The following is a 15,510-nucleotide window of genomic DNA, read 5'->3' as shown; positions in this document are numbered from 1 at the left end:
CTGGAATTTAATGTGTTCTGCTGTGAAGTTCTTGCTGAAATTTAATGTGTTCTGCTGTGATGTTAGTGCTGGAATTTAATGTGTTCTGCTGTGATGTTATTGCTGGAATTTTGTTGAAGAACTATGTGCTGAAATTGATGGTTCCGAGTTGCAAAATTCTGTTTCGTTGCCGCAACGGAACCTCCTGCAGCGAATTGATATTCGCTGCCGATTTGTGTGTTGCGCAGCGAAATTCTGTTTCGCTGCCGCAACTGAACCTGCTGCAGCGAATTGATATTCGCTGCCGATTTGTGTGTTGCGCAGCGAAATTCTGTTTCGCTGCCGCAACTGAACCTCCTGCAGCGAATTGATAGTCGCTGCCGATTTGTGTGTTGCGCAGCGAAATTCTGTTTCGCTGCCGCAACTGAACCTCCTGCAGCGAATTGATATTCGCTGCCGATTTGTGTGTTGCGCAGCGAAATTCTGTTTCGCTGCCGCAACTGAACCTGCTGCAGCGAATTGACATTCGCTGCCGATTTATGTGTTGCGCAACGAAATTCTGTTTCGCTGCCGCAACTGAACCTGTGTTGCGCAGCGAAATTCTGTTTCGCTGCCGCAACTGAACCTGCTGCAGCGAATTGACATTCGCTGCCGATTTGTGTGTTGCGCAGCGAAATTCTGTTTCGCTGCCGCAACTGAACCTGCTGCAGTGAATTGATATTCGCTGCCGATTTGTGTGTTGCGCAGCGAAATTCTGTTTCGCTGCCGCAACTGAACCTCCTGCAGCGAATTGATATTCGCTGCCGATTTGTGTGTTGCGCAGCGAAATTCTGTTTCGCTGCCGCAACTGAACCTCCTGCAGCGAATTGATATTCGCTGCCGATTTGTGTGTGGCGCAGCGAAATTATGTTTCGCTGCCGCGACTGAACTTCCTGCAGCGAATTGATATTCGCTGCCAAGTTGTGCGTTGTGCAGCGAAACTGCGGCACCAACAGCGATGCAGTTTTCGCTGCCGAACTGGCTGCCGCCAGCGAAACAGTGGTCGCTGCCGAACTGGCAGCCCGCAGCGAACCAGTTCTCGCTGCCGAATTCCTACAATAAGCCTCCTAGGCAGGAATGACTTAAATGCTAGTAACAATCTCATGTTATGATAGTGTAAAATATGGAACACTTGAATGTGAACATATGAACTCTTGAAATAAGTGTGATGATGAGTATGATTCAAAAATAAAATAAATGCAACTGTGCTGATTTGTGACTATTGATGTCTTAGGTGGTGCGGTCGGGATTGGACCATCATCAAGACAGGATCGACCCACAGGTGGAGCAGGTAGGTGACTTGCACCTTCCTTTTTCTTACGTTGAATCTTGAAATATTTTAACTTGAGTACTATCATATTGTTAGAACCGATATTAGATTGATGAACGCTTAAATGTTGATTAAAGATTGATTAGCTTCGGCTAATGGCATCCGAATGGATGGCCGGGACAAAAGAGTGATTAGCTTCGGCTAATGGCATCCAAACGGATGGCCGGGACAAAGAATGATTAGCTTCGGCTAATGGCGTCCGAAGGGATGGCCGGGACAAAAGAGTGATTAGCTTCGGCTAATGGCATCCAAACGGATGGCCGGGACAAAAAAATGATTAGCTTCGGCTAATGGCGTCCGAAGGGATGGCCGGGACAAAAGAATGATTAGCTTCGGCTAATGGCATCCGAAAGGATGGCCGGGAAAAAGGAGTGATTAGCTTCGGCTAATGGCATCCAAACGGATGGCCGGGACAAAGAATGATTAGCTTTGGCTAATGGCGTCCGAATGGATGGCCGAGATGAAGGACTGATTAGCTTCGGCTAATGGCATCCAAACGGATGGATGGCCGGGATAAAAGAGTGATTCTGCTGCCGATACAGAAATCGGCAGCGACGCAGATTCCGCTGCCGATACAGAAATCGGCAGCGACGCAGATTCCGCTGCCGATTCTGGATCGGCAGCGACGCAGATTCCGCTGCCGATACAGAAATCGGCAGCGACGCAGATTCTGGATCGGCAGCGACGCAGATTCCGCTGCCGATACAGAAATCGGCAGCGACACAGATTCCGCTACCGATTCTGGATCGGCAGCGACGCAGATTCCGCTGCCGATTCTGGATCGGCAGCGACCCAGATTCCGCTACCGATACAGAAATCGGCAGCGACGCAGATTCCGCTGCCGATTCTGGATCGGCAGCGACGCAGATTCCGCTGCCGATACAGAAATCGGCAGCGACGCAGATTCTGCTGCCGATTCTGGATCGGCAGTGACGCAGATTCCGCTGCCGATACAGAAATCGGCAGCGACGCAGATTTCCGCTGCCGATTCTGGATCGGCAGCGACGCAGATTCCGCTGCCGATTCTGGATCGGCAGCGACGCAGCTTTCGCCATGGATGGCCGACACAAATGAATGACTAGTTTTGGCGAATGGCATCCGAAAACTTGTGTATCTATATGTACTACTAGTTGTTGTAGCAAATACATGAAGAAATTATAATTGTTAATGTTTTATTTAATTGCCAAACCGTGAGTTACCATTCTTATTATTATTAAATATTTGCATTCTCTTAAATGTTTGTACTGCTGCAGGGACTTCACACCAACGAGATGTCTAGGAAACCCGATACACGGGAACCTACTTTTGCAAGGAACTATGTAGATGTATCTTAAATCACAATGTATTTTGTATGGATCAATGTACTAAATGTATAACTTTTATTAGATCCTTTTTGTTTAAAATTGTGATGACTATTAGTAGGATAAGAATGCAAACTCATGTCCATGTATATTTTAATACGAACTTCAAATCATGCAACTTAATATTATGTGCTTGTGTAAGATTCGCTCTTAAATGAAATGGTGATTGTATGGATTGTATTTTGATGATGTGAGAATTCAAGTTCTTTGATTTCCGGCACCATGTTGATTAAATATATATATATAAAAAAAAATTACTGTTTGTGTTGGGCTTGGAAAGCCGGGTTGTTACAGTTGGTATCAGAGCACTTGGTATGGATCCTGAGGATCATTAATAAATGTGTTGTTGTGATGAATTTCAGGATGGTACGCACCTGACAAGGGACACGAACTGAGCCGCCCTCCTTAGAAAGGAGGGGCGTGAACCGAGGTGCCCAAGGTTGGCAAGACGAAGACCCCTTAGATGATACGGCATCTCATGCTCCGATTATACCACCCGAAACCCTGCAGGGGGAAGATACGGTGGCGGGGGAAGGCTCGAGGCCTAATCAAACAGAGGGAACACCCCCCGTGGCAACAGAGCAGCGAGAAAGAACTGAAGCACAACCATCTGCTGTTCCAACTGGTGTGCCCCCACAATATGTAGATGCGGGATTCCTTGTACAAATAGTTAAAGCAGTGATGGAGGGCATGGCTAGTTCAGCGGCACAAACAACTCCCACCACGCAGATTCCACCAGCAGCCCCTACGACTAGCATGACCATGGATAATGTGGTACCACTGGTGCGACTAGTTAAGAGTATGAGGGAAATGGGCTGTGAACCGTACATGGGGGAACAAGATGCAGAAATAGCTGGAAGATGGATCAGGAAGGTAGAAAAGACAATGATTCAAATAAGCATACCCGAGGGTTTGAGGGTAAATTGTGCATCCCAGTTACTGTCTGATAGGGCCATGACATGGTGGGAAACAGTTCAGTTGAGGCGTGCGACTGAGACACTAACTTGGAGTGATTTCAAGACAGAGTTTGAGAATCAATTTTATTCCAAGTATCATCGCAAGGTGAAAGAACAAGAGTTCTTGGCATTGAGACAGGGTGATATGTCTGTATTGGAGTATGAAAGGAGATTTCATGACCTTTCATTGTTCGCCCCACATTATGTGCCGACAGAGGAACATATGATTGAAAAGTTGAGAGATGGGTTACGACAGGATTTGAGACAAGGATTGATCGCCTTGCGATTTAAATCGGTGAGGGAGTTGATTGAGGCTGCACAAGCTCTGGAGGCATGTATTGGAGAAAGCCAAGGGGGGTATCAGAGTATAAGCAAAAAGAGAGATGGGGACTATTTCAGCGGCAGACCACCGCACCCGAAGAAAGGAAAAAGTGGAGTGTTTGAGCAGCACGGAAAAAAGGGGAGTTTGACATTACCACCTCACCAGCAATCAAGTGGGAGAGTAATGCTTGGACAGTCGCACTCGAGGGCAAACTCTTCTACTGGGATCGGTGACCGCAAGGGTGTTGACTATCCTTTATGTGTAAAGTGTGGACAAAAACACCCTGGGGATTGCTCAGTTTCCCCCGGGCGATGTTTTGTGTGCAAAGGAGAGGGCCATAGGTGGAGGAATTGTCAGTATCTTAATCAGGGGTGTCATTACTGTGGTGGAAGAGGTCATTACAAGAGGGATTGCCCCAAGAGGAACACCGGACAAGTACAGAGCTACAGACAGCCGAGTCAGAGCCACTAGCAGTCAGTCACCGTTAATAGGCCAGTGAGATCTTCTCAATCAGGGGCAAACTCCAGTCGAGGGAAGACGAGGGCACAAAATGATCGGACCTCGGGGAGGGTCTTCCACCTGACACAGGAGGAGGCCAGGGCTGCATCAGATGTGGTGGCAGGTACACTTCTATTGAATGGTTTTAATGTGCATGTGTTGTTTGATCCGGGTGCCACCCACTCATTCATTGCTAAGAGAATTGTCACTAAATTGAGAAAGGAAGTAAAAATGGTAGAGAAGGGGTTTGTAATTGGAACTCCAATGGGAAACATGGTTGAAACAAATATTGTATATGTGGATGTGGGGGTTAGTTTATCCGGGTATGAAACAAAAGTAGATTTGATTCCCTTAGAGCTACATGATTTTGACATAATACTAGGCATGGATTGGTTGAGTAAATACAAAGCACTAATAGATTATTATGCGAAAACTGTCACTTTCCAAACACCTAAGGGCGAGAAAATAACTTTTGAAGGAGAGAGACTTCCCAAACTGAATGCTTTAATATCGGTGGTGACAGCCCAAAAACTTTTAAGAAAGGGATGTATGGGTTACCTCGCATACATCTTAAACTCTAATGATGAAGGTCCACGATTGAAGGATATTCCTGTGGTGAAGGATTTCCCAGATGTGTTTCCAGAAGAACTACCAGGACTACCCCTGGAGCGAGAGGTAGAGGTGTCTATAGACACTTTTCCTGGAGTTCCACCTATAGCCCAACAACCGTATCGGATGGCTCCAGCAGAACTGAACGAGTTAAAGACTCAATTACAGGAATTATTAGACAAAGGGTTCATACGGCCCAGTAATTCTCCTTGGGGAGCACCGGTCCTATTTGTAAGAAAGAAAGATGGAACCCATAGGCTTTGTATTGACTATCGACAGTTGAACAAAGTAACAATGAAAAACAAGTATCCGTTACCTCGGATAGATGATTTGTTCGACCAATTAAAGGGAGCGAGGGCATTCTCGAAGATAGATCTGAGATCAGGGTACTATCAGATGAAGATTAAAGAAGCGGATGTAGCAAAGACCGCATTTAGAACTCGTTACGGACACTATGAATTTTTGGTGTTACCGTTCGGGTTGACGAACGCCCCAGCCCTCTTCATGGATTTGATGAATCGGGTTTTCCAACCATACCTGGATAAGTTTGTGGTGGTATTCATTGATGATATACTGGTGTACTCGAATTCTTTCAAGGAGCACGAAGAACACTTGAGACAAACCTTACAAACCTTGAGAGATCACCAGCTTTATGCAAAACTGAGTAAATGTGAATTTTGGCTGAAAAGAGTGATGTTTTTGGGACATGTCATATCAGCCGAAGGTGTTTTTGTCGACCCTCAAAAAGTCGAAGCAGTCGTGAAATGGGAAAGACTGACTTCGGTCACTGAAATACGTAGTTTCCTGGGACTTGCAGGATACTATCGGATATTTATCGAAGGTTTTTCCCTGATTGCAACCCCTTTGACCCAGCTAACTAGGAAGGATAAGAAATGGGTGTGGTCAGAAGAATGTGAGGCAAGCTTCCAAGAATTGAAGAGGAGGCTCACCACTGCTCCAGTCTTAACTCTTCCCTCAGGGACCGAGGGTTTTGTGGTATATAGTGATGCCTCGGGGAAGGGATTGGGGTGTGTTTTGATGCAACATGGGAAGGTGATCGCCTATGCATCAAGGCAATTAAAGACTCATGAGGTGAACTACCCGGTGCACGACCTGGAGTTGGCAGCTGTAGTATTTGCCTTGAGGATATGGAGACACTATTTGTATGGGTCTCGAACCCAAATTTTTACTGATCATAAGAGCCTGAAGTATCTGATGTCGCAAAAGGAGTTGAACATGAGGCAAAGAAGGTGGATAGAGCTCATTAAGGATTATGATTGCACCATAGAATACCACCCGGGGAAAGCAAACGTGGTGGCAGATGCCCTCAGTCGCAAAGGTAAAACCTCCTTGGGAAGCTTAACAGTGGGAAAGGAGCGGCAATTGACAGAATTAAAAGAGTTGGGTGCGGAATTGGGAATTGATGCAAGAGGTGGGTTAGTAGCTCAATTAGTGGTGCGACCAACGTATCGAGAACAAATACTACATGCTCAATTCCATGACAAGGTGGGGTCCAAGATTAGGAAGAATGTGGAGGCCGGGATAGAAATGAAATTCCGAGTAGCGGATGATGGATCCTTGATGATGGGACAACGGTTGTACGTGCCTGATGACGAAACAGTCAAACGAATGGTTCTACAAGAAGCACATGAGTCCAAATTCTCCATACATCCTGGCAGCACTAAGATGTATCGAGACCTGAAACACCTCTATTGGTGGCCAAATATGAAAAGGGAAATAGCTGAGTATGTGTCAAAGTGTGGGTTATGTCAACAAGTCAAGGTTGAACACCAAAGGCCTGCGGGACCATTACAACCATTACAAATTCCAGAATGGAAGTGGGAGATGATCACCATGGATTTCGTGTCAGGATTTCCCAAAGGGAGAAAAGGAAATGATGCGATATGGGTCATTGTAGATCGGTTGACGAAATCCGCACTATTCTTGCCCGTAAAGATGACCGACTCGGTGGACAAGCTTGCCAAGATCTACATAAATGAGGTGGTACGACTTCATGGGATTCCGATGTCCATTGTATCGGATCGAGATCCCAGGTTCACCTCTCGACTTTGGCCGAGCATACAACATGCCTTGGGGACAAGGTTGGACATGAGCACTGCGTTTCACCCTCAAACGGATGGCCAATCAGAAAGAGTCATCCAAGTCTTGGAAGACCTATTACGGGCCTGTGTGCTAGAATTTGGAGGAAACTGGGAGGAACACATGGCATTGGTGGAGTTCACGTATAACAATAGTCATCAAGCCACAATAGGGATGGCCCCGTATGAAGCCTTGTATGGTAGGAGGTGCAGAACTCCTTTGTGTTGGGAGGAAATTGGGGACCGGAAGTTATATGGCGCAGAGTTGGTCCAAGTTACCACGGAGAAAGTGAGAACTATCAGGGATCGCATCAAAGCCGCGCAGGATAGACAGAAGAAGTATGCCGATGTGAGGAGAAGACCTCTCGAGTTCAGTATGGGGGACCAGGTGTTCCTGAAGGTAGCCCCATGGAAGAACATGTTACGGTTTGGGTTGAAAGGGAAGTTAACTCCCCGTTTCATCGGACCCTTCAAAATCTTACAACGAGTTGGACCAGTAGCCTACAAGGTGGATTTGCCCCCACAGTTAGCCAGGGTCCATGATGTGTTCCATGTCTCCTTGTTAAGGAAGGCTGACGTAGACCCCGCCCGAGTTCTACCCCAGGTGCCAATAGAAGTCAAGGAAGACTTAACACTGGAATTGAGACCCATAAGGATACTAGATCAAGAAGTGAAGGAGTTACGGAGCAAAAAGATCCCCATCGTCAGAATCTTATGGCGAAATGCTCATGTAGAAGAGGAAACTTGGGAGAGGGAGGCTGAGATGAGGAAAAAGTACCCCAATATATTTGAACTACCAGGTATGGAGTGTGAAACTTTTTAAATTTCGAGGACGAAATTCATATTTAGGAGGGGAGAATGTAAACACCCAAACGAAAATATATATATGTCTATATATATATATTATATATATAAAGAGAAAGAGAGAGAGAAAGATGGTGATGAACGCAGTTTTCGCTGCCGATGCAGAAATCGGCAGCGACGCAGTTTTTGCTGCCGATTCTGGATTGGGCAGCGACGCAGTTTTCGCTGCCGATGCAGAAATCGGCAGCGACGCAGATTTCGCTGCCGATGCAGAAATCGGCAGCGACGCAGTTTTCGCTGCCGATTCTGGATTCGGCAGCGACGCAGTTTTCGCTGCCGATGCAGAAATCGGCAGCGACGCAGTTTTGGGCTGCCGAATTCTCAATCAACAGTGATGCACAGCTGGGAGGGAGGGGTAAAAACTGGTTTTAGATAAACCAAACAAGGATAAGGACACACCTAAACCCACCCCCAAACAACCCAATTCATTTGATGGGTAGTATAAATACAAAGAGGGGAGAGAGAAGGACCCATCTTCTTCCCAAACCAGCAGCTGCATGTCATTCTTCCCTTCCCCTTTCACATCAAAAACGTGAATCAAACTAGTAGAGTGTCTTGTGAGCTTGTGAGGGAGAGATGAGAACTTGAGAGAGGAGTGGGCAGCTGCATAGAGGAGAGGAAAAAGAGAGCTGGAAAACGTGAGAGGAAGAAGAAGGAGGAGAACTAGCAGCTGAAGAGAAAAGAATAGTGTCAAACCTTCCTCAAACTTGGTTAAAATAAGAAGGTATGGGTCATGGAACTCCCTTTCCTCTCCCCCTTAAGATCAAAAACGAAAATGAAGAAGAAAAGCCCTAAGAAAAATTAATCTAAGACTTAAGCCAACTATGGGGGAAACTGAAATTAACTAGGAGATCTAGCAAACAAAAGTGAAATAAAGTCAATTTCAGAACATCTAACAATTATGGTAGAAGCTGGCTTTAACTATGGGGTAAGCCAGCATGCATGTGTGTGTGTTCTGCTGGAATGAATGTGTTTCTGCTGTGATGTTGGTGCTGAAATTAAATGTGTTCTGTTGAGATGTTGCTGCTGGAATTAATGTGTTCTGCTGTGATGTTCTTGCTGGAATTTAATGTGTTCTGCTGTGATGTTAGTGCTGGAATTTAATGTGTTCTGCTGTGAAGTTCTTGCTGGAATTTAATGTGTTCTGCTGTGATGTTAGTGCTGGAATTTAATGTGTTCTGCTGTGATGTTATTGCTGGAATTTTGTTGAAGAACTATGTGCTGAAATTGATGGTTCCGAGTTGCGAAATTCTGTTTCGTTGCCGCAACGGAACCTCCTGCAGCGAATTGATATTCGCTGCCGATTTGTGTGTTGCGCAGCGAAATTCTGTTTCGCTGCCGCAACTGAACCTGCTGCAGCGAATTGATATTCGCTGCCGATTTGTGTGTTGCGCAGCGAAATTCTGTTTCGCTGCCGCAACTGAACCTGCTGCAGCGACTTGATATTCGCTGCCGATTTGTGTGTTGCGCAGCGAAATTCTGTTTCGCTGCCGCAACTGAACCTGCTGCAGCGAATTGATATTCGCTGCCGATTTGTGTGTTGCGCAGCGAAATTCTGTTTCGCTGCCGCAACTGAACCTGCTGCAGCGAATTGATATTCGCTGCCGATTTGTGTGTTGCGCAGCGAAATTCTGTTTCGCTGCCGCAACTGAACCTGCTACAGCGAATTGACATTCGCTGCCGATTTGTGTGTTGCGCAGCGAAATTCTGTTTCGCTGCTGCAACTGAACCTCCTGCAGCGAATTGATATTCGCTGCCGATTTGTGTGTTGCGCAGCGAAATTCTGTTTCGCTGCCGCAACTGAACCTGCTGCAGCGAATTGATATTCGCTGCCGATTTGTGTGTTGCGCAGCGAAATTCTGTTTCGCTGCCGCAACTGAACCTCCTGCAGCGAATTGATATTCGCTGCCGATTTGTGTGTTGCGCAGCGAAATTCTGTTTTCGCTGCCGCAACTGAACCTCCTGCAGCGAATTGATATTCGCTGCCAAGTTGTGCGTTGTGCAGCGAAACTGCGGCATCAACAGCGATGCAGTTTTCGCTGCCGAACTGGCTGCCGCCAGCGAAACAGTGGTCGCTGCCGAACTGGCAGCCCGCAGCGAACCAGTTCTCGCTGCCGAATTCCTACAATAAGCCTCCTAGGCAGGAATGACTTAAATGCTAGTAACAATCTCATGTTATGATAGTGTAAAATATGGAACACTTGAATGTGAACATATGAACTCTTGAAATAAGTGTGATGATGAGTATGATTCAAAAATAAAATAAATGCAACTGTGCTGATTTGTGACTATTGATGTCTTAGGTGGTGCGGTCGGGATTGGACCATCATCAAGACAGGATCGACCCACAGGTGGAGCAGGTAGGTGACTTGCACCTTCCTTTTTCTTACGTTGAATCTTGAAATATTTTAACTTGAGTACTATCATATTGTTAGAACCGATATTAGATTGATGAACGCTTAAATGTTGATTAAAGATTGATTAGCTTCGGCTAATGGCATCCGAATGGATGGCCGGGACAAAAGAGTGATTAGCTTCGGCTAATGGCATCCAAACGGATGGCCGGGACAAAGAATGATTAGCTTCGGCTAATGGCGTCCGAAGGGATGGCCAGGACAAAAGAGTGATTAGCTTCGGCTAATGGCATCCAAACGGATGGCCGGGACAAAAAAATGATTAGCTTTGGCTAATGGCGTCCGAAGGGATGGCCGGGACAAAAGAATGATTAGCTTCGGCTAATGGCATCCGAAAGGATGGCCGGGAAAAAGGAGTGATTAGCTTCGGCTAATGGCATCCAAACGGATGGCCGGGACAAAGAATGATTAGCTTTGGCTAATGGCGTCCGAATGGATGGCCGAGATGAAGGACTGATTAGCTTCGGCTAATGGCATCCAAACGGATGGATGGCCGGGATAAAAGAGTGATTCTGCTGCCGATACAGAAATCGGCAGCGACACAGATTCCGCTGCCGATTCTGGATCGGCAGCGACGCAGATTCCGGCTGCCGATTCTGGATCGGCAGCGACGCAGATTCCGCTGCCGATACAGAAATCGGCAGCGACGCAGATTCTGCTGCCGATTCTGGATCGGCAGCGACGCAGATTCCGCTGCCGATACAGAAATCGGCAGCGACGCAGATTTCCGCTGCCGATTCTGGATCGGCAGCGACGCAGATTCCGCTGCCGATTCTGGATCGGCAGCGACGCAGCTTTCGCCATGGATGGCCGACACAAATGAATGACTAGTTTTGGCGAATGGCATCCGAAAACTTGTGTATCTATATGTACTACTAGTTGTTGTAGCAAATACATGAAGAAATTATAATTGTTAATGTTTTATTTAATTGCCAAACCGTGAGTTACCATTCTTATTATTATTAAATATTTGCATTCTCTTAAATGTTTGTACTGCTGCAGGGACTTCACACCAACGAGATGTCTAGGAAACCCGATACACGGGAACCTACTTTTGCAAGGAACTATGTAGATGTATCTTAAATCACAATGTATTTTGTATGGATCAATGTACTAAATGTATAACTTTTATTAGATCCTTTTTGTTTAAAATTGTGATGACTATTAGTAGGATAAGAATGCAAACTCATGTCCATGTATATATTTTAATACGAACTTCAAATCATGCAACTTAATATTATGTGCTTGTGTAAGATTCGCTCTTAAATGAAATGGTGATTGTATGGATTGTATTTTGATGATGTGAGAATTCAAGTTCTTTGATTTCCGGCACCATGTTGATTAAATATATATATATATAAAAAAAAAATTACTGTTTGTGTTGGGCTTGGAAAGCCGGGTTGTTACAACAAAAGTCCAATTAATTCAAACTCAATTGTTCGGATTCTTGACTCCAAGGCATATCAATGCTCCAAATGTCAACAAAAAATGATGTCATATGAGGGAGATATGGTGTTTCAAAGATGAACTGAATTGTGCCAACAAACAGGTTTCATAAAGAAACGAGCTGAAATTACATTCCAAAGCATCTAAACTGATATCCAAGTTTTTATTTCAGCAATTTAGCTTCTCTAAGTCAAATCTTGAAGATTTCATGCAAGGCTATTTCTTTTTTTTTAGGAAAATAGTTATTAAAGTACTTAAATGTAAACAATCTACTTAAGGGAGGACTCTTTTTTAAAATAGAGACTAGGTTTTCCTAGGATATAAAAAGAATGAGAGAAGAGAGGGGGGGCAGCTAGCCAAGAGAAGAAAAACTCCCCCCTTCTTTAAGAAACCCGAAATCATGCACTCCTCCTTCGTTTTGATTAGTTGTTTAACAAACATACAAGGCTAAACTCTTTTTCTTGGTTACAAGGACACGGAAACCTTCATATTTCAAGAACTATGAGATTTATTTTGCCTTTTCTTTTCAGTTTATATGATGAATATGTTTGTTCTCCTATGCTTATTTTTCCTATGATTTTTTATTTTAATAGCTAGAGTAGACTTTAAGTTATTATTATAGACAATCTATTACTAAGTTTGATATCAAAATCGGAGTTGTGGTATATGAACTTGTGAAGCAACTGAGTTTAATAATTGTGGTGGATCTACATTATTAATCGTAGGGAGAACATTCAATCAAATCAAACATAGACTGCAGACAATTATGTTTTCTTGATTAATCAAATTATTTAGTTCTTAAAGCTGCCATTGAATTAAATTACTAGTGCGGACACTGTGATTGTTTAATGGTTAGGGTTAGTTATACGGCGGATCCGTTGACTAATCGATGTTAAGAAGAGATAAATATTCAGAATATAAATTGATGCTTCGTTTTCATGATCAGTTTTGATTTCTATAGGTGGATTTGTGCTTACGATCAAGGTTTGTTCTCTTTATAATTTTCTGATTTTATTTAATTGTGCTTGATATTTTTCTATTTTCTTTTGCTTTAGCCTAGATAACATAAAAAGCATAAAAACTGACTTGAACCTTCTTCGTGGGATCGACCGCTTGCTTGCTCTATACTATCTTGCATGTTGTGTTTTAAGCTAGGGTAATTAATTTGTGCGACTGCGACATCGTAACACTAATGCATGGAATTGTCAATGAATACAATCTATTGTTGACTCGAAAGTCATAAACAAGATCTAAGTCACTACCGACCTAGGATTCATCAACGAATTTATGTTGCTATCGATTCAGAAATCAACTGTGACGATTGAGTTATTTCTAGTTTTACTCTTTCCCTCAGCTAAACATAAGGTTTACGCTAGGCTTTCCCCCTTTATAACACACCCCAAATGAATTTGGACATATACCATAACTAATCACATTCAAATTTATCACAAGGCTATCAAACAATACCATCATTTCAAAGTCGAAACCTAATGTTGCCATAATCTTGCATTGTTTTTTAATTTCGTCATGAAAAACACAATTTCATATTAAATTCAGATCAAACAAGAGTTCCATTTCCAACCTATGTGTTGTTTCTCTAAGGGTGCTCATCATATAAGGCTCCCTCCATGTTTCACCTTCTTAGCTGAACATGGTAGCCCATTCCTTTCAAGTTTTCACATCTATTTTATCACTTCTAACACAATTATATTCCCAACAAAAAGTCATATTCATGTATTCAATCACTTGATTCATAATTATACAAGTTCATCCATCACATAAAAAAAATTTAAGGCATTAACATGGTATGATTTCTGTTTTAGCTCCAGCATGCCTCTAAAGGGTTAACAACATCACAATTATGCACATACAATCATTTCATCTTATTCAATCATATATGTAAAAATCATGACATTAACATACACATGAATTATGTTTTGGCTCAAGCATGTTGTAAGACTCTAATTTGGTCATAATTCAAGCATTTCATCACATCAATTTGCATTTTGTCTAGCCCCCTTCAATCTGGTGGGCCCTCCCTCTAAGTTTGTGTATTCAAAATCATTTATTTCTTTTGTTAAAGGTTTGAGATCTATGTTCCCCATTCAACCTCATACTTATTAATCTTTCTATCTAATCCCTCTTTAGTCATTAGTGTAAGAACCCTAAACCATTCCCTTAAGGTTTCCTTCTCCTTTTTTTCCTGAAGTCTCAAGGAAATGAATAAGAAGGTGATGTTTTTCTTTACTTATGATTTTAAGTACTCTTAGGAAAGGTTTTAGTAGTTTCTTCTTCCTTTTTACTTTCGGTTTCTTTCTTTTTATTTTTGTTTGTTTCAGCCGCCCTTTAGGCTCTTTCTTCTTGCATGTTTTTGGTTTTCTCTCTTTTTTCTATCTCCCTCTCACTCAACACTCAAGGAAGTTGACATGCAAGTTGGTTGGGTTCAATTTTGTCCTTGGGAAGGAATGTGTGTTATAGCAATAACTATTGCCAATTATAGGGGAGAGGAAAAGTCATCTCTTTTTCTCCCCCTTACATTTATATCACTCATAAATGTAATGGGGGTGTTTGGGGGCTGGTTTACCTTGTTCTTATTTTGTTTTTGGTTAACCTAGAACTGATTCCCCCCTTTTCCCAAATCCTTCCTAGACTAGGCCAGTTTGTTCCCCTTAATTCTTGCTTAGCATTTACTGACTTTTCACCAAAAATTTTGTCAGCTTTTATAGGAAAAAAGTCTCCCAATCCTTTGGTTGGGTTAAGATTTTTAAAAAGGATAAGAATATCGTTAGTTCCTCAAAGATCTTTTAAAACTCAAGGGTATATTGGGAATTTTTGATGTTCTTGATGATTTAAGAGAAGGGTATGCAATGTTCCCCTATTTAAAGATTAAATATGTTTGATGTTAATCTTGCAAGTTAATCTTTGAACATTTTTAACTAGATAGGTGATGCTATGTCCTAGATGGGATATACCTTTCTGAGGCTAGACTTACTTCCCTGATTGCTTATAAGAAAACTTGTGAACTACCTCTTAGATGACAAATGTAAACCCTAGAAAAAATAAAGGTTGCTTAAATTGCAAACTAACTACATGGAAGATAAAAGTGAAGAAATTCATGCATATGGTTAAATAAAAACAGGAATTTGGAATTTTTTTAATATAAATTTCCAGCGAAATAATTCGAGACATTATAAATAAACCCGATAATATTGAGGGTTAGATTTAATTGAAGAGAATAATACACTTAAAGGAGATGAGGCCTAAGTGCAAATAAAAAAAGATTAGAGTATAAATACTCATCTCCTCACCAAGCATATGCAACAACCATAAGAATAAAAAGAGAGAGAGGGAGTTTTGTATCCATTCTTGTAAAATCAAGAGAGAAACACCAAAATTTCAAGAACCCACCCAAGATTAAGGGTTTATAAATGGAATAAACACTTGTGGGAAAGGATTAACAAGAAAATTAAACAAGAAGAGAAGAAGAAGGGCCAACTGTCATTAGAAAAGAAAAGAGGGGGTTAAAAATCTTCAACTGGTTGAAGATCAAAACCATAATTCATATCGGGTAAGGTGTTCTAAACATGATCTTA

Source organism: Populus alba, chromosome 7 (genome assembly GCF_005239225.2).
Source record: "Populus alba chromosome 7, ASM523922v2, whole genome shotgun sequence".
Lineage (NCBI taxonomy): Eukaryota > Viridiplantae > Streptophyta > Magnoliopsida > Malpighiales > Salicaceae > Populus > Populus alba.
This window is presented reverse-complemented; position numbering follows the sequence as displayed.